This window comes from Calliphora vicina, chromosome 4 (assembly GCF_958450345.1).
Source record: "Calliphora vicina chromosome 4, idCalVici1.1, whole genome shotgun sequence".
NCBI classification, from domain to species: domain Eukaryota; kingdom Metazoa; phylum Arthropoda; class Insecta; order Diptera; family Calliphoridae; genus Calliphora; species Calliphora vicina.
The window spans coordinates 99552908-99571964 of NC_088783.1; the positions used below are offsets into that span (position 1 = coordinate 99552908).

Here is a 19057-nt window from a genome sequence, read left to right on the forward strand (position 1 = left end):
ATGTATCGAATACATGTCCCAATACACAAGCAATACATGCCGTCTGACCCCCCTATAAGTAAGCAAAATATTTAATAAATCGAATGATAGACACAAATCTTGCAAACTAACGATTCGGCAACGTTGATAGAGCTTGATGTATAAATTGAAATTTGTTATAATTAATTTAGAAATAGTGAATATTAATTTACTAAAGAATTAGTTACTCAATTTAAAACCCGAATTAATGAATGGCATAAAAAAAGTTCTTAATACGTTTATATTGTACTTCAATTCAGGATCATTTTCAACTAAAGCATTTTAAAGCATAGCTCCAAAACGGAAACTAAAGAGTTTGCTAGTCAATTTTATTGTAGATTTGTTCGGAAGGGAATCTGATCAGAATATTTGTGATGAAAATTTAATGATGGACTTTGTTTTCGAATGTTTTTTAACATTATCAATACTGAATTGTTAAATTTAACGTTATTTTTTGTTTTTCTTTAACAATAAAATATTAAAAAAACCGACATCAAAACTTCATTCTTGACTTTTTTAAACAAATTTAAATTATTCGATTAATTTTAAATGTGTGATCGTTTTTTGATTATTTTGAAATTTATACATAGAATTAAAAATGTTATGATGCGATATAATATAAAATTTCGTTCAAGCTATTTGTCTATTTTTCAAAAATATTTATAACTTTTGTCAATTAAAAATTCGTGGAATACTTTATTGAAAAATATGACAAAACATTTTTTTATTGAAATGCAAAAATTCAAAATTCAATTCAAGATACAAATTTTTTTACAAATTGAAATTAAATTTTTATTTATGAATAGTTTTTAATGAAATTTCAAAGTGATGTAGATTTTTCTATTTGAAATGGAAAAATAAAAAAGAATTTTGAAATTTATTATCAGCCCTCCCACAATTCCCAAAAAAGTGTTTTTTGGCCATAATATCCATACCAGGGTCGGGGTTATCGGAACCCTTTACAAAATAATTAGAAACATATTGGGCCACCTAAAATCGGTTACTATATTTTTAAATCGAATATGCGATTTGAGAATTTTTGCCCTAAAGTTTAATTTTACATAAAAAATAGATGTTTTTTGGATGGATCTGGTTTCGTCGGTAACAAAAATTTTTAAATTTTTTTTCATTTAAAGTATTTAATGAAAACTTAGCTTTCAGAAAGTATAAATTTCATATATCGAGGGCCTATATTCAAAATCCTCTATCTTTGATTTTCACGAAAATGACTTTTTGATGGTAAAATGTTCAGTAAAACAGCCCTCATATATGGTATGAATTTTATAACAAACATGTTTTTTTTGCTGTTTTTTTTGCATTTTTGTTATTTCTCTATCTTACACAAATAATTTTTCTGAATGCAAAACACTCCTCTATCTTTTCAAAAATAATTATTTTCAAATTTCTTTAATCAAACTTCAAAAAAATTTACAAAAGCAAAATAAAAACATTTTTTCTATAATTATTCGTTTAATATTGTGTTATTAGACGCTATCTTAAATAAATTAAGTTTTATTAAATAAATCACGTTAAAAACTGACAGATGGCATAAATGAAATCAAAATAATTAATTTGTATTAAAGTCCAAAACCCTCAATCTGATCATTTCATACATACACATTGAATATTTTTGAAAAGCAAAACCCCGTCTCTATCTATCATAAAGTCCAAAATAATGCACAATTTTAAAAACCAATTACATATATGTGAGATTCAGTAGTTGCTTTAAAAAATATTGTAGAATACCGAATTTTAATAACTCAAGTAATGCGAAAAAAACAGTTTTTTGGCTCTCATGAAAAGTTGTTTTTTTCAAGATAGAAGGTTTTGAATATATTCTCTTAGAAATTTTTGCGATAACTTCTTTTTTCCCAAAAAATTAGAAAAAATCGCCTTTTTAAAATTTTTTAAATTCAAATCTATATAACTTTGGACTTAGTCATTATTTTTAAACATTTTTTTCTATTTGACACATACATATGTTGTTAGTCCAATAAAGGAAAACTAGAGAAAATCGGGAAATAATTGGATACACTGTTATCAAAAAAATTAAAATTTAATTTTGAAAAGCGAATATCTCCTAAGCTATAAGAGATAATTGATAGCTGCTACAAGGTTGTAGTGCTCAATAGGATTGTTTTAAAAATGTAACATATTATAATTTAAATTTATTTTTAAAGCTGTGCTCTTCAAATGTTTCTTTTTAATCCTAATCGCAATATTTAATGTGCGATTATGAATACGATTAAATGGTGCGATTAATTGCGATTAAAATCGATTTGCAATCCCTAGGCCACCCTAATGTATGTCATAAATGCTGTTCTAGTAAATATGTACATAAATAAGTATGTATCTATACATAATTCATTATTTATTTTTAAAAACGATTTAAAGAAAAGTTTTCTTTTTTTTTTGCAACCAAACATTTTTTTTATTTACCTTGTACTGTTATTTTTCATCATAATTACTCTTCTCCTGTTGTTTATGCTTAAAATTGTTTTCACATGATGTGGGGCACTTTTTTTTGTTGTTTTTTTTTTTTGGTTTTACTTGTATTTATGTATAATGAGTGGGTGTGAGTATTATGGACCATGTGTGTGTATCTATGAGACTTCATGCAGTGACCAAAATTCATTTAAAGTTTTCAAAATCAAATGTTCTGAAATGTTGTACATAAAGTCGTTTGGGGTTTTGTGTACAGATGTATTTTCAATTGTGCATTCCATGCATTTCACACATAAAAGTTAAACACTCGTTAGTTAGCACACAGTTTTCGTTCTTTTGAATATGGCGGCTAATGTCTTTGACCTATTTCCAGTCTAAAAATAAACTTCAAACGCTGAGATATACATATGTTTTTTATTCTGATTCTTAAAATTAAATAACTGTTCCGATGTACTCGTATGTTCACTAGCAAAAGGATACTTATGTTACAATTTCCAATTTATTTCAATAATAAATTTTAAAATCGTTTTTTGTTTAGAATATATCTTATAAAATATTAAAGATACGCTTCATATTTTTTGAATTTACCAAAAATTTTTCCAAAATTTTTTTTTACCAAAACAATTCGGGTTAAAAAATATTTTTTTGTAGGTCCAACTTACTATAGTCTTCTATACATCGTTGAAATGCATTTTGAAATATCTATCATTAGAAATCCACATGGTCTATATTAATGACTTAGTAATCCAGATATAGATTAAAAATAGGTCGAGGTTGTGTCAACCATCTGTGGGCCGATTTTTTTTATAAACGTTGTATGTATAGGAAAACCTATTGATAATTTTGTAAGTACATAACTTAATGTTATTTGGAACAATGTTATGTTATCTACCTCGAACTAGGGCTTTAATGATTTTAAATTTCTTTCGCACAATTCCCAACGCATTCGAAATTAATCTGATTTTAAAATAGTTTTACAGGCAAGAAATTCCTTTAATTTGGCTGTTATGGATTTATATAAACAAGTTTGGCTACCGATTAGAAATGGTTAAAAGGTACGATACGATATTTGGATTACTTCGGATTACTTCGGTAACGTTTTTTTAATGATAAACAAGGCAAGGATTTTCATGCACTAAAAAATTAAGATTATGCGCTTATAATATGCACTATAAAGAGAGAAAATATGCATTAAAAATGTCAAAAATATGCCATAAAACCCAGTTTTTTATTTGAAATATACATATGTATTTATTAATACAAGACAAATTAAATTTCAGGTCACAGTTTCATTATACATACATATATGTACATTAGGGTGCCAGTCGATTTTTTTTTAGATTTCAAAGAGTGCCAGGTGGAATATTGTGACACTAGGCTTAAAAGTTAAGTGCTGAAAATTTGAGCCAAATCGGAAAACGATTTCGAGACGTGCATCGAGGTCAAAGTTCAGATATATGCTAAATTTTACTATTTATAATAAATAAATAGGTGAAACTCGTTAATTCTCTGTATTGTTTTCCAGAAATATCTAGATTTATTTATATTAATGAAAATTACATTAAAAACAAATTGTTGGAGATTAACCCTGTATCACCTTTGGGTCGAAATGACCCAAAAACTGTTTATCGCAAAAATTCGGAAAAATGCAAATTTTTCAGTTTTTGTAAAATTGTTGCTACTAACTAAATACTTTTGCAAATTAATTGAAAATAATCGAAATGTATACGTAATTGTACTGGATACTTTTCTTTAAATTTAGCAACACGAGATGGTGCCTTCAAAAACACTTTTCTCCATTCGAAATTAATAAATCTATATCTTCAAATTGAGATCTAATTTCTTCGGCTACTCGATGTAAACAATACAGAAATAAAAATATGTCCAAATGAAAATTAAATATGCAATAAAATGATATTTTTCCGTTATAAATATATGCATTTATAACAAAATATGCAAAAATATGCAACAACAAATCGATGCCATTTTGTTGCAAATTCTTCGATTCGGAAAGATAAATTGTCAAAAGTGATTTTGAGTTACAGACTACGAACATGCATTTGCATATAAATCCTTGCCCTAATGATAACAGCTATTTCGACCTAATATTTACAAAATTGAAATAAGCTGATGATTTCATAACTTTATTATGAAAAAATGCATTTTCATAATTCAAAATTAATTTTTTTTATATGAAATTAATACAATTTCGATTGAAATTGTGAAACATATAGCTCAAACTAAATCAATCCAGGCTTGTTCCATTTGTGCAGCTACACTTAAAGACTTTCTGAACATATTTAATTATAAAAGTAAACTATTCTGTGCAAAACAGGAAAACCTTGGACTAAGCATCCTTCATTGGTGGATTAGATTTTTTTTTGGAATTTGTATTACATGTGGTCTGTAAGTTAGAAATCAATTCAAGTACATTTTATATATCGCTCATTTGCTGCAACAACGTCATAACTCAAAATCCGGGTGTTTTGAACTGAGTAATACAAAATATACATCGTTCTTTAGTCTTTCATATAGTTTTATCATTTTTAAAAAAAGTCAATTATTTTTTGTATGAGAGTGTTTTTCGTTGTCAACGTCAAAATTAAAATTCATGTTTTCTCGTATATTTGACAAGTAAACATTTGAGTTAAATACATAGGGAAAATGGTTCCGAAATAAAAAAAGAAATCAGATATAACGAATGAGCATATATTTGCATTAGCAGCCTTATACTTATAACCAGGGAAACCGGAAATATGCTCTAAAAAAGCGTTTTAAGCGCTTCAAATATGCAGTAAAAACTTTAAAATATGCTCTTAAAAATTAAAAAAAAATACACTTAAAAAACTAACTTTTACATAATTTTTAACCAAAAAATATACTTTTATTTAAAAAAAACCAATACAATTAATTTCTAAAAAGGTAAAGTAACATAAAATAAACAAAAATAACATGAACTAAAACAAGTATAACAAAAAATAAATACAACATAAACACAATTGGAACTTAAGCTATGAAAAGGCCTCGAGATGTATTTTTTGATGATATTTTATATAAATATAAAGTCACTTCTTCAATTAAGGTTATTATTGCAATAAATTACAAAATATTGACTTAGATTTTCAAATAAAAATCGTTGTCTATTGGATCTGAAAACATTTTTATACATAGAAAATGTTCTTTCGGCATCAACTGATCAAATTTAAAAGACAATATTTCTTTAACACTTATAAAGGTTAAGTTTGAATTAGAACTAAAATTTTATATTTAGATGGCGCTATTATTAAAATAGTACTTATTTTATATTAAAAAAATATATTTTTCGATTTTGAATTTTAAACAAAGGAAGTAAAAACCTGTAGCACAATAGCGAAAAATATGTAAGACAAAAGTCAAAATATGCTATTAAACCGTAAAATATGCTCTAAAAACCCAAAAATATGACATAAATATGCTCTTAAAACAAATATATGCAAAAATATGCATTTAAGGGTAAAATATGCAAAAATATGCACTAACAAATCGATGCCAAAATTCTTAAATAGTTCTGAAACGTGTAAATATCTTATCCATGCGCTCATTAGACTCACCAGAAAAAACATGCATTTGCATATTTTGGTTTCCCTGCTTATAACGAATAAATAACGATATAACGAATCGTAATATAAAATCGCATTTCCGTCCTGTTAAGATAAGTGAATAGATGGAACAAAATGTAAATAAAATTCACTATGATTAGAAGACAATTGGGGTATTCACACGGTCTGCTATAAGTCATATTGTCATAATGTACTAATATATTATAATTAGGGGGCGGATTTATATGCAAATGCATGTGCTTCCCCGAACGTCCAAATACAATGTAGACTAATTATCTATCCGAATCGCACACTTTGCTGTAAAATGGCATCGATTTGTTAGTTCATATTTTTGCATATTTTATTGATAATGCATATTTTGTTATATTTTACTTCAAAATGCATATTTAAAAGCGTATTATCCAAGTTTTTAATAAAAATATAAAATATAATTTGGTCGTCAATGGACAACAAATTTCCTGAACAAAAAGTTGTTTGTCTAATTTGTTATAGAAATAGCATTAAATGTTATCGGCTAACTTCTTTCGACATGGCATTAAGTTCTTCATTTCTCTATCATATCAGTTTAGTTTTTTTAAGTATCAAAAATTCATTGAATGTATCGAAAACATTCATTTCGATTTATAAGAGATTTCGTTATCGAAAGATTTTGTAACTTCACATACACAGTTACAGCTCCTGGTAGTTATTTCCCAGCAGTTCTAGGAGACTGTCCAGAACTAGTGATTTTACCAATCATTTAGGGTGACAACTAGTTACATAACTAGCTACGTGACTAGTTATTTTAACACGTTCATGTCCAACTTAGAGACAAATGCACTACACAATTAATGTTTAAAGTGAATACACTATAGTTTACTTAGATACACTTACATGGGATGTATAAAATAACCAATTGACATATCTCTGCATTACAAATAGCACATACGTGACAAATGACCCAAAATATATAAATTGGAGTTAGCCAAGTGATCGGACATTATTGACGTGTACCGTCTATATGGGATACATTTACTACTTGCTTAATTGCAGGGTTATTACGAGATGAAAATGAAAATTAACGCGCGAGATATTACAATTAATATATCAGTCGTTTTTTTTAGAACGAAAATTATTTTAAAAATAGAATAGAACTTTAACTGCGCAATTCCTGGTACAATTTAAAGAGTCCTAACTGCTGGGAACAGTGTTGTGTATTTTTTGGATATTGCGAAATCATAGTTAATTATTTTATGTTTCTGAAAAAAAATATAAGTGCATATTTTTTAACATTTTATGTCATATTTTGATTTTTTGAAGCATATTTTCCAATAATAAATGCATGAAAATCCACCCCCTAATTATAATAGTTGTTGCTGTGTTTTAAACAAAAAAAGTATTATTTTATGACAAAACAATAAACATAGTTCAAATAGTCTTATTAGTTTAGAACTTTTATGTTTGAAACACAAAAAAATTTGTTTAAACTATCATAATATATTAAGACATTATGACAATATGATAAAATAGTAGACCGTGTGAATACACCAAATAAATCTGAAATCGTTCTGAAATTTTATAAAATTGTGAACAACAGCTTGAAATATCAAATAATTATAAATTGTAAAAAAGCAGTCGCAGTTTTATAAATTTATTAATAAACTATATATGGGGCATTTCATGTCAAGTGAACCAACTTTTGAAATCGATGTCTTCCGATCGGGATGAAATTTGCACCAAGGTTAGCTCTATTGGATAGTAACTCAGACACAATTTTTCAACAACATCGGTCGAGAACTCTCTGAGTTATAGGGGTTAAAATTTTGACAATTTGGTTAAACAGGGGTTTTTTCTTATCCATGTAACTTATTATTGTAATTGTAAGTCTTGAGTTAAAAAATATTTATTTTGATAGATATCCCACTCGCATCCCACTAAGCGACCAAAAGGGTCTTCAAGGATAATATCTAAGCTTTTGTTTGACCTAAAAAAAAAGATTAAAAAAGGGTCCATTTTGAAAAAAAAAGTCAACAAAGTTTTTGATTTTGCAAAAAAAGTCAAAAATTTTATGTTTTGAGTTACAAAATATTTATTTTGATAGATATCCCACTCGCATCCCACTAAGCGACCAAGTAGGTGTTCAAGGAAAATATCTAAACTTTATTTTAAGAAAAAAAAAAAAAAAAAAAAAGGACCCATTTTAAAAAAAAGTCAAAAAAGTTTTTGATTTCGGAAAAAAAATATTAAAAATTTTTTATTTTTTTTTTAAATATTTTTTTTCGAAAGATCGAAGAAATAGCTATCTATACTATTTGGGACACATTTTGCTAAGAACAATAGGTAATAAGTTACATGGATAAGAAAAAACCCCTGTTTGACCAAATTGTCAAAATTTTAACCCCTATAACTCAGAGAGTTCTCGACCGATGTTGTTGAAAAATTGTGTCTGAGTTACTATCCAATAGAGCTAACCTTGGTGCAAATTTCATCGCGATCGGAAGACATCGATTTCAAAAGTTGGTTCACTTGACATGAAATGCCCCATATATTAAAAGTATGTATGAATAATCTCACTTAATGGGTTACAAAAAATAGTTGTTCTTTAGCATATCCATCAGTTTTCTGATAATTTAAATGTGATGACAAAGTGTCGAACATGTAAACACTGAAAAATATCTTATTGATCTTTTTGCGACAGTGTACAACATCGCAAATTGTATAAAGATTTTTTTTGTTTTTTGTTTTTTTTTGTTTTATACAAAAATTCTAGTCAACCATAAAATCAGAAATCTTATAAAATAAACACATTTGTTAGTAATTTACGTGCATTCTTCATACGAGTTGAGAATATTTTTGTTTTGTTGGTAAATGGTGAACGATTGATTGAGAGTGATGAAATATGTATGTCAAACTTTTGAAACTGCGACAGACGAATTATTGACATCTATTATTAAAAATAGTTATTCAGATCAGCAGTGACCACTGAGGTGTAACTGTGAGCGCTCACTCAATTCTACGAGTAGTAGCAGTGGTCTCTGTAAGGTGTCTAACACATAGGAGATGAGATGATCGCCGTGATGATTGTGGGTTGTTGGTGTGTGACCATAAGCAAACTGACTGCACTGTATTGCACACTTTATGAGAGTAATTGTTGTTGTCACATCATGTTGTTGTCGCTGATAATTTATCTCTATACACTTGAATTTTGTTTGTGGCAGAGACCTAAAAGTATTTATTATTATAACCAGACATTCCGTTTGTTAGCTTCGTTTGGAAACGTGATAAGTCTATTTTCACAAATTTAACAGAACACACACAATTAAACGTTCTAAAATCATTTGTTTTAAATATTTTATTCAGTTTTATTACTTATTTGCTATGAAAAATAATCTCAGTTTAGAATTTCATGTCAAGTGAACCAACTTTTAAAATCGACTTGGCGAATAAACATACTTTATTCAAAAGAAATTTAAATTATTCGAATAAAACATGTAATCGAATTATTCGAACAAAAGAAAACATCTAATAATCTGGATACCCCAATATGTACAGTAAATTAATTGTAGTGTAAATTAAAAAAGTAATCACTCTTTGAAGTCGCTACATTAATATGTATTAACTGGTTGTAAAGGGTGTTTTTTTAACTCCAGCTCTGTCACAAATATTTTTCTACGAATCCTGGCACCATTTAAATTTATAAATACGTTTAAATGCGTTTATTATATAATATATTTAATTATACCCTTCACCTTCGTGAGAAGGGTATATATGAGTTTGTTATTTCAACAATATAATTTTCCGACCCTATAAAGTATATATATTCTGGATCCTTATAGATAGCGGAGTCGATTAAGCCATGTCCGTCAGTCTGTCTGTCTGTTGAAATCAGTTTTCTGAAGACCCCAGATATCTTCGGGATCCAAATATTTAATAATTCTGTCAGACATGCTTTCGAGAAGTTTCCTATTTAAAATCAGCAAAATCGGTCCACAAATGGCTGAGATATGAGGAAAAAACAGGACAACCTCGATATTTGACCTATTTTTTACCTATATCTGGATTACTAAGTCATTAATATAAACATATGGATATCTAATGATAGATATTTCAAAGATCTTTGCAACGACGTATCGGAAAAAATATTTTTTCACAAAAAAAAATTAAAAAACAATAATTTTTTTTTAAAATTTAAAAAACAAAATTTTAAATAACAATTCGAAAAAAAAAATTTTCCAAAAAATAAAAAAACAACTGGAAAAAAAATTAATTTTGCTAACCTAAAAATATTTAAAATTGGCTTTTTGAAGTATAATTTGGTGAAGGGTATATAAGATTCGGCACAGCCGAATATAGCTCTCTTACTTGTTTTAAATCATATTGTTATGTATGTATATTCTTTGAACCATTAGGGAAGTTACTGTAGCCGTCCTTAATTTGTTGCGGTTTACACGCTGCACAGTGGTATGAGAAAAAAAGAGGGAAATAAATATGTAGCTTCTAAACCCTTAGTCCGATTTAAATGAAATTTCAATGCGCAAAGAGGAAGTGTCGTCGAGTTTAAGTTTTGAACTTTGAAATCGGAACATAAACGAAGAAATAGAACCATTTTTTAAATTGAACATACCCGAGGTGTCCTACTTTGGGGACCCCTGGCCCAGCTCCTGATGGTCCCATGAGGTCCAAGTTCAAAACTTAAACTCGAAGACAGTTCCTCTTTGCGCATGTGAAATTTCATTTAAATCGGATTAAGGGTTTAGAAGCTACAGATTTATTTCCCTATTATTTTTCTCATACCACAGTGCGCTGGTGGCATCATCGGACCTTATTTCTTTAAAAATTGGAATCCAGAATGCGATTTTTCAAGAACAACCATAATCATTTTCAATTGTATTGCCATGTATTGATCATTGGAATACACAAATGTTTTTGATTAAAATTTACCTTTTTGTGTTATTTTTTACAATTTCAAGTTTTATCGTGCTTAAAAAAACACCCTTACATGTTACTGCTACCGCTGTTGTCTCCTCTATTCAATGCAAAAAGTTACGCACACAAAAGTGGTGGGGGACATACGCCACTTGAATTGATCAAAAGCACAATTTAAAGTTTGTTTTGCCAAATTTGTCAAGAAAAGAAAAGAAAATAAAAGAGACGACTTTCATTGCCATCTAATTACAATCATGTTCAGTCGTTTGTTCAATTAATATCTCTAACATAAAACAAAAATGTATATTTATTAGATTATGGTTTTATACATACATACATATACATTAGAGTGACAGCCGATTTTTTTTTTTTAGATTTCAAAGAGTGCCGGGTGGAATATTGTGACACTAGGCCTAAATGTTAAGTGCTGAAAATTTGAGCCAATTTCGGGCAACGATTTCTGGACGCGCATCGAGGTCAAAGTTCAGATATATGCAAAATTTTACTATTTATATGGAATAAATAGGTGAAACTCGTTAAATTTCTGCATTGTTTTCTAGAAATGTATAGATTTATTTATATTAATGAATATTACATTAAAAAAAATTTTTTGGAACTTAACCCTGCATCTCCTTTGGGTCAAAATGACCCAAAAACTGTATTATTGCCAAAATTCGGAAAAAATGCAAATTTTTCAGATATTTTAAAAATTTTGCTACTAAATAAATACTTTTGCAATTGAATGCAAAAGAATCGAAATGTGTACGTAATTATCGTTGTAATGAGATATAAATGACAAAATTTGGTTAAAAAATGTTAAAGTTATTAAAAATTCGCCAGACCATTAACGTGTTTCAGGCCACTTGAACAAAAAATTTAGGAAAAAAATTAACATATTTCGAGAAAAATTAAAATAAAAGCAAATTTTTATTTAAAATATATCCGTATTTACTTGTGTATGAGTTTTTGTCTTCGTAGGATACCGTTAACCTATTCGCAGGTATGGCCAAAAAAAATTATTTTTTTAACGGCTGTTTCAAATCTCCATTTTCAAATTTTGAAAAATTTTGTTAAATAAATTTCAGAATTTTTTGATCATCATATTGGGATTTATTGAGATCAAAATAGGGAATAAAAATATGAAAAAATTATGTTAATACCTCTTAGAGTTTTTCTGTACCTGCGATTTAAATTTTGAGATTTTCAAGAAAAAAATATTTTTTGTCCATATTTAGGCGAATGAGCGCAATTTCCTAAATGTTATAAATTTTAAGTAAAACCTATTCATAATATTATAGTCCTTATAATTTTAAATATGGTCTGAAAGTTTTACTAACATCGGAAAACGATAACATTAAATCGTGAAGGTCAAAGGTAAAATTTTTCAATATTTGGAATTTCTAAGAAAAGATAGCGAAATGTTATATATTTTTGTGCCGATTTTAATGAAAATTGAGCAAAATATACATTTGGGTATATTATTTACAATAACAGTGCAAAAATGGATTTAATACTTTAAGAGCACTTGGGGTCAAAATGGCTGTGTTTTTCGTGATTTTAAAAGTTGAGGGTAATTTGGACCCCAAGTGCTGCTAAGGGTTAATTTCCATTTTTGTGCTGTTATTTTAAATTCTGGACCTTATGTTATACTTTCCTCAAGTTTCATTAAAATCGGCCCAAAAATATATAACATTTTGCTATCTTTTCATTAGAAATTCCACATATTGAAAAATTTGACCTTTGACCTTCACGATTTTAAGGTTATCGTTTTCCGATTTTAGTAAAACTTTCAGACCAGAATTAAAATTACCAGGATTATAATATTATGAATAAGTTTTACTTAAAATTTATAACATTAAGGAAATTTGGCTCATTCGCCTAAATATGGTAAAAAAATTAGTTTTTCTTGAAAATCGCAAAATTTAAGTCGCAGGTACGGAAAAACTGTAAGAGGTATTGACATAATTTTTTCATATTTTTATTCCCTATTTTGATCTCAATAAATCCCAATGTGATGATCAAAAAATTCTGAAATTTGTTTAACAAAATTTTTAAAAATTTGAAAATGGAGATTTGAAACTGCCGTTAAAAAAAATATTTTTTTTTGGCCATACCTGCGAATAGGTTAACTGTATCCTACGAAGACAAAAACTCATACACAAGTAAATACGGATATATTTTAAATAAAAATTAGCTTTTATTTTAATTTTTATCGAAATATGTTAATTTTTTTTCCTAAATTTTTTGTTGAAGTGTCCTGAAACACGTTAATGGTCTGGCGAATTTGTAATAACTTTAACATTTTTTAACCAAATTTTGTCATTTATATCTCATTACAACGATAATTACGTACACATTTCGATTCTTTTGCATTCAATTGCAAAAGTATTTATTTAGTAGCAAACTTTTTAAAATATCTGAAAAATTAGCATTTTTTCCGAATTTTGGCAATAATACAGTTTTTGGGTCATTTTGACCCAAAGGAGATGCAGGGTTAACTTCCAAAAAATTTTTTTTAATGTAATATTCATTAATATAAATAAATCTATACATTTCTAGAAAACAATGCAGAAATTTAACGAGTTTCACCTATTTATTCCATATAAATAGTAAAATTTTGCATATATCTGAACTTTGACCTCGATGCGCGTCCAGAAATCCTTGACCGATTTGGCTCAAATTTTCAGCACTTAACTTTTAGGCCTAGTGTCACAATATTCCACCCGGCACTCTTCAAAATTTTAACAAAAAATTTTTTCCATACAACTGATTGTCACTCTAATATACATATTGTAAATAGTATAGTACAACTACAACTATTTACGAATACATATGTAGTTATTTATGGATAAAAATATATGTATGTATGTATACTTATACAATATATATGTATGTACATATGGTCACTAGACATTCCCTTAACAAATAGATTTGCTTTGGATGGGTCTTATTATGTTCATTAGTAGCTAAAACTAACTACTGTAAAATTTAAGTGCAATCTGATAACTAGAACACGTGCCGGAAATCGATTGAAAGTTGTAAAATTGGGTAAATAATGGTACTTTTTCGATAACTTATTTACATACTGTTTTTTAAACCTTTGCAATAAACCTAAGCTTCTAGAGAAAATTATCTTTCTAACAAGGTATAAAACATGAATATCGAGTTAAAAATTAAAAAATAATTTTCCTCACGATGGTCGTCGTCGCCGGAATAAATTTCAAACGAATAGCAATAGTTGTTTTTTTCGAGGTTCCGACACCTTACTGAACATTCGTGAGTCAAGTAAAGTCGGTTTCAAGTGGCAATCGGCCCAAACTGTGGCGCTCGTATCAAGAAATATCCTTAAAGTCTCAGTGGGAATTTTAGACAAAAATCGTTGAACAAAATTTTAATTTTTTTTGGTTGGTTCCTGGCGGTACCAGTGGGATATTAAGGGTTAAGGGCACCTCTAATGTTCACCTTAAATGCAAACGGACGTAACTACACTTTTATTTTATAAAAATCAATAATAATAAAGTATTCTTGGCAATTTTTTGCGATTGAATTTCTTTTAAAATGTTGTAATTTTTGATCGCAGGGGTCTAAAAATTTGAGTAGTAGTAGAGAGTGTAGTTTTATAAAAAAAACATAATAAATCAAAAACTTGATTTTGAATTTTTGTGTAGTTACGTCCGTTTGCATTTAAGGTGACGATTAGGGTTTGGGGTCCGGGAATTCCCGTAAAATTATTGCCGGGAATTCCCGGGAAAAACGGGAAATTTAAAATTTATTAATATAATAATATAATTAAATATAACATCTCTGTCTGATGAATGGCTTGTTCCAAATATTAGTGGAGGTTTTAAACCTTATTAAGGATACAGTAGCATTAAGCCGACATTTTGCTATGATGAAACTCTTTATGAACAGCTGTTATCTAAAAATTCTACGATTTCTCAAAAAATGGTTCTTGCAATAAAATGTAAAGTTAATAAACAATATAACAGCAGACTTATGTAAATTTCCTAATAACTTCACAACATAACAAGCTAAATTATAATACAAAAAGACATTGTTCATACATACGCCTATTTGACCGCAATGTTCCCTCATCAGTTCAAAGCGATGAAGATGATGATTTAAAATCAAATGCTGAAAGTTTTAAATCAAATGCTGAAAGTCGTTTTAAGCAGGAATTAGCTTTATTTGATGCAAGTAGCAATCGGAGAAAACATTTTGATTCCCTGTTTAAATCGAAAGTGTTTTTTCGGTGTCTGAAAACTTTGCCACTAAAATAAGAAATCATCAAATGACTTGCTGAATGCATTTTGAAAACTCAAACTGCATTACAAATGCAATTAAAATATTGATCGACAGTGAATTATAAATGTACATTCACAATTTATAAAATATTGTGACACTTTATTGCTCTTTTGCTCTATTACCAGGACAAGAGCCCTACATCATGAATATCGCTAATATTTAATTTTATAGTAACAAATGATTCCAAATATTTGATCCAACATTTTTTTTGTTTTATGTTAGTAATTGTAATGAATTCTTTTTAATTTTCTTTTAATAAAATTAAACAATTTTGTAAAATAATATTCTTTTTTACTTATTTTTCTAGTTGAAAATAAGTTCCCGGGAAATTAAATTTTTCATTCCCGTTTCCCGGGAAATAAAATTATAAGGGAAACCCCAAACCCTAGTGACGATATACATATATTTAATATTTTCAAATTTAACAACATTTTAATGGGATTTAATTAAAAAATCAGATTAAAATGTTTAATTTTTTAACGATTAAAACCATTATAAAAAACTATTAATTTTAAATCCATCTAGGACAATCATTGGATTCAAAATCATTGTATCTAAATCATTGGTCTCCAGCAGTACGCCCGCGAACACCGTCTATGTGTGAGTTTCTTATACATGAGAAACCGAAATTAAAAAACGAACATGAGTTATTTTACAAGTGTTGCCAGTGAAGGATATTTTCATAAGAAATTTGGTTCAGTGTACACACATCGTAACACTAAAATACGAAGCAAATCTATTGTTGTCAGAGTTTGGTTAACAATGGTCTAATTATTATACAAAATTAGTTCCAAACAAGTAAGAGAGCTATATTCGGCTGTGCCGAATCTTATACACCCTTCACCAAATTATATATACATATGTACTTCAAAATAAAAATTTTAAATATTTTTAGGTAAACATTTTGTTTTTCAAAGTTGTTTTTTAATTTTTTGTAAATTTTTTTTTTCGAATTGATTTTTTAAATTTTTTTGTTTGTTTTTTCAATTTTTTTATATTTAGCGAAAAAAACTTTTGGTGAAAAAAAAATTTGGGTTAAAACATATTTTTTTCCGAATTTGACCCATTGTGGACCTACTATGGTCTTATATACGTAATTGCAAAGATCTTCGAAATATCTATCATTAGATATCCATATTGTGTATATTATTGACTTTGTAATCCAGATATAGGTAAAAAAATCGGTCAAAATCGAGGTTGTCCTGGTTTTTTCCTTATATATCAGTTATTTGTGGACCGATTCTCTCGATTTTAAATTGCAACCGAGCCGGAAGAATTCCGGAGATATTGATGTATTAATCGTGAATATAAGTTATTTGGTTGCTTGATTTCAACAGACAGACAGAAGGACATGGCTTAATCGACTCCGCTATCTATAAGCATCCAGAATATATATACTTAATAGGGTCGGAAATGAAAAATGTAGAAATTACAAACGGAATGACAAACTTATATATACCCTTCTCACGAAGGTGAAGGGTATAATAAAGTCTGAATCTAGTATAGTAATTAGACAACCCCCAAAATATGTAAATTTTTTATGACTTTTTTCCTTGGCTAAAATATCTTTTGTCATGGGCAGTAGACATTCTAATAGGGTCTAATACCGTTCGATACGGCGACACTGTGGAACATTTCGTCCCTGTTTTGAATATTAGTACTAGTGGATTTTTTCGAATTTTTTTTATTGTTGCAATTTGTTCCTTTACTGGTCATACATATGTGCACAAAAGCATTTTTCGATATCTTAATTGGTTCAAGTTTTAACAAAAGCACCTATGTGATTTTCATATACTAAATGCTTCAACAAATAGTCATATGTGTTTCTAATCATATAAGTTTTTTTTTGTTATAATCACTATAAATACTGGTAATTATAACGTCAAAAAGAGTAATTGAACGCGAGTCTCCGAGTGTAATTATAGATCCAATATTATTTTCTCAAGCGAGTCCGTCCATCTCTAATTTATCAAATTTTAAAATATCACTTTTGGCCGCGGAAATTCTGATTTTAATCGAAAAAACTGGTGATTTTGAACCAATTGTAGATAATGATGAAAACCATATTAATGAAAAGGAAGTAGGTAGCCATTAGCAAAATGTCACCAGAAGTGATGGTTGTAACGATGGATATGCAAAGTGTTTTATTATCTTCAAAACTTTTAGTTTTGGAACAATATTACAAAACAAAGCTTGCAGTTCACAATTTTACAATTTTAAATTGAGATTTTAATGCAGTAATGTACAATAAGTAAAAATACTTGATTACAAAGAAAAAAATTGGAGTTATATCGCTTTTTGTTGTTGTTTTGTAGTGATGAGCAAAAGCGCTTAGTCCAAGTTTAACCATTTCTGTCAAATTGTTCAATGACATGTATTAAAACAAGTAAGAAAACATGGTCGGTCAAGCCCAACCATTTAATACCCTACACTAAGTAAATGAGCAAAATTATTTTTCTTTTAAAATTTAAAAAGTTATTTTAAAAAATGTTGCTACAGATTATTTGGAATGTAAATATTCCAAATATTCCAACCTATTAGAACAGAAGTCATTTGATTTGACCACTCGTCCTTTTTAAGAATTTGGTAAGGGATTAGAGGAGATAACAACGTAATGCTGTGTACAGGAAGAAAAGTGTGAAACCAAAAAAACCGTAAAATTTTAAGATTCAAAATGTGAGTTTCTTTTATTTTTAAGGCACTTTTTATGCCGCCCTCGTATTTAAAATTATTCTATTTGATCTGTTTAATTTTAATGATGACATCCCTGTTCCCATTTAACACTTGATAAATTTATGTTTGCCTGTTGATCTTACACACATTGTAAAATGCAGACAGATGGATAGATAATGGGTCAACAGCATTTGTGTCAAGACAGGAGAGACGACACGAGACGAGACGAGGCGACCAATATTGACCAAGTGAGTGAGCGAGTGAATGTATGAATGAATAAATGAATGAGTAAATGAAATATTTAATGTAGAATAAGTATGGTGAATGAGTGATTGTATTTGCCAATTTGATTGTTTTTTTTTATTATTCTTATTATTATTATTTGTTAGCTTGTTTTCCTGTCCTTGTGCCAGAGCGACAACAACTTCTTTCTCTTCTTCTTCTTCTTTTGCTGCTGCTCTCCAACAATGTTGCCGATTTAGTCGCGTTATTGCTCGAATCAACTTTCTTTAAAATAAAATAACTGTTGATGTTGCTGTGGTTGGATATTCTTTGTTTCTTGGTTTTGTTGTTGCTGTTGTTTCTTTTTCAATATCAATGACGTTAGTGATATTGACATCGACAACGTCAGCGACAACGTAACAACAACAACACCAACAAGAACAATGAAGTTGACGCGGTCGCCGTCGTCTCCACCGCAAGCAGCTAAAGTGAGCAATGAAAAGATGAAAAACAGCAGCGGCATTTCATTTTCTGGTTTTTCTTTTTCTTTATCACATTGTTTTGGGGCTGTGAGTGAGTAAAACACCTCACAAAACAAACACACACAACACGGATCACATAAATTCAAGTTGCACTGATCAAAACAGAAAGTTTTCTACGAGTTCGAACGCACGATTATCGCTGGCGCAACATTAGTTTTGAGTTGGCTACCAACGCGAGCGGGTCATTCTCTTTGCAAGCGACACACGTATATATTTTTCCAATTCTTTTTTTTTTTTTTTTCATCTAATTTTCTTTAATACAATAAGAATATATAGTTTATTTTTATAACCAACATTTTGGACTTGAAAATTCAAATAAATAAAATATAGTGCATGGATTGTTGTTAA

The 19057-nt window shown here is 28.5% G+C and overlaps 1 protein-coding gene across 5 annotated transcripts in view; it reads left to right on the forward strand.

Annotated features, from left to right (window-relative positions):
- The window catches only part of Actn (alpha actinin), an 80010-nt gene that overhangs the window by 23921 nt on the left and 37032 nt on the right, over positions 1-19057 (forward strand). For 2 of the 5 annotated variants that reach the window (XM_065509814.1, XM_065509817.1), the window contains exon 1: positions 18737-18915. The exons of 1 other annotated variant lie outside the window; for it this stretch is intronic. The gene's annotated coding sequence lies outside the window, so the exon portion shown is untranslated. Of the gene's footprint in view, positions 1-18734; positions 18916-19057 lie in introns of those variants that run through there. 2 more of the 5 variants (XM_065509815.1, XM_065509818.1) reach the window with 2 other exon arrangements.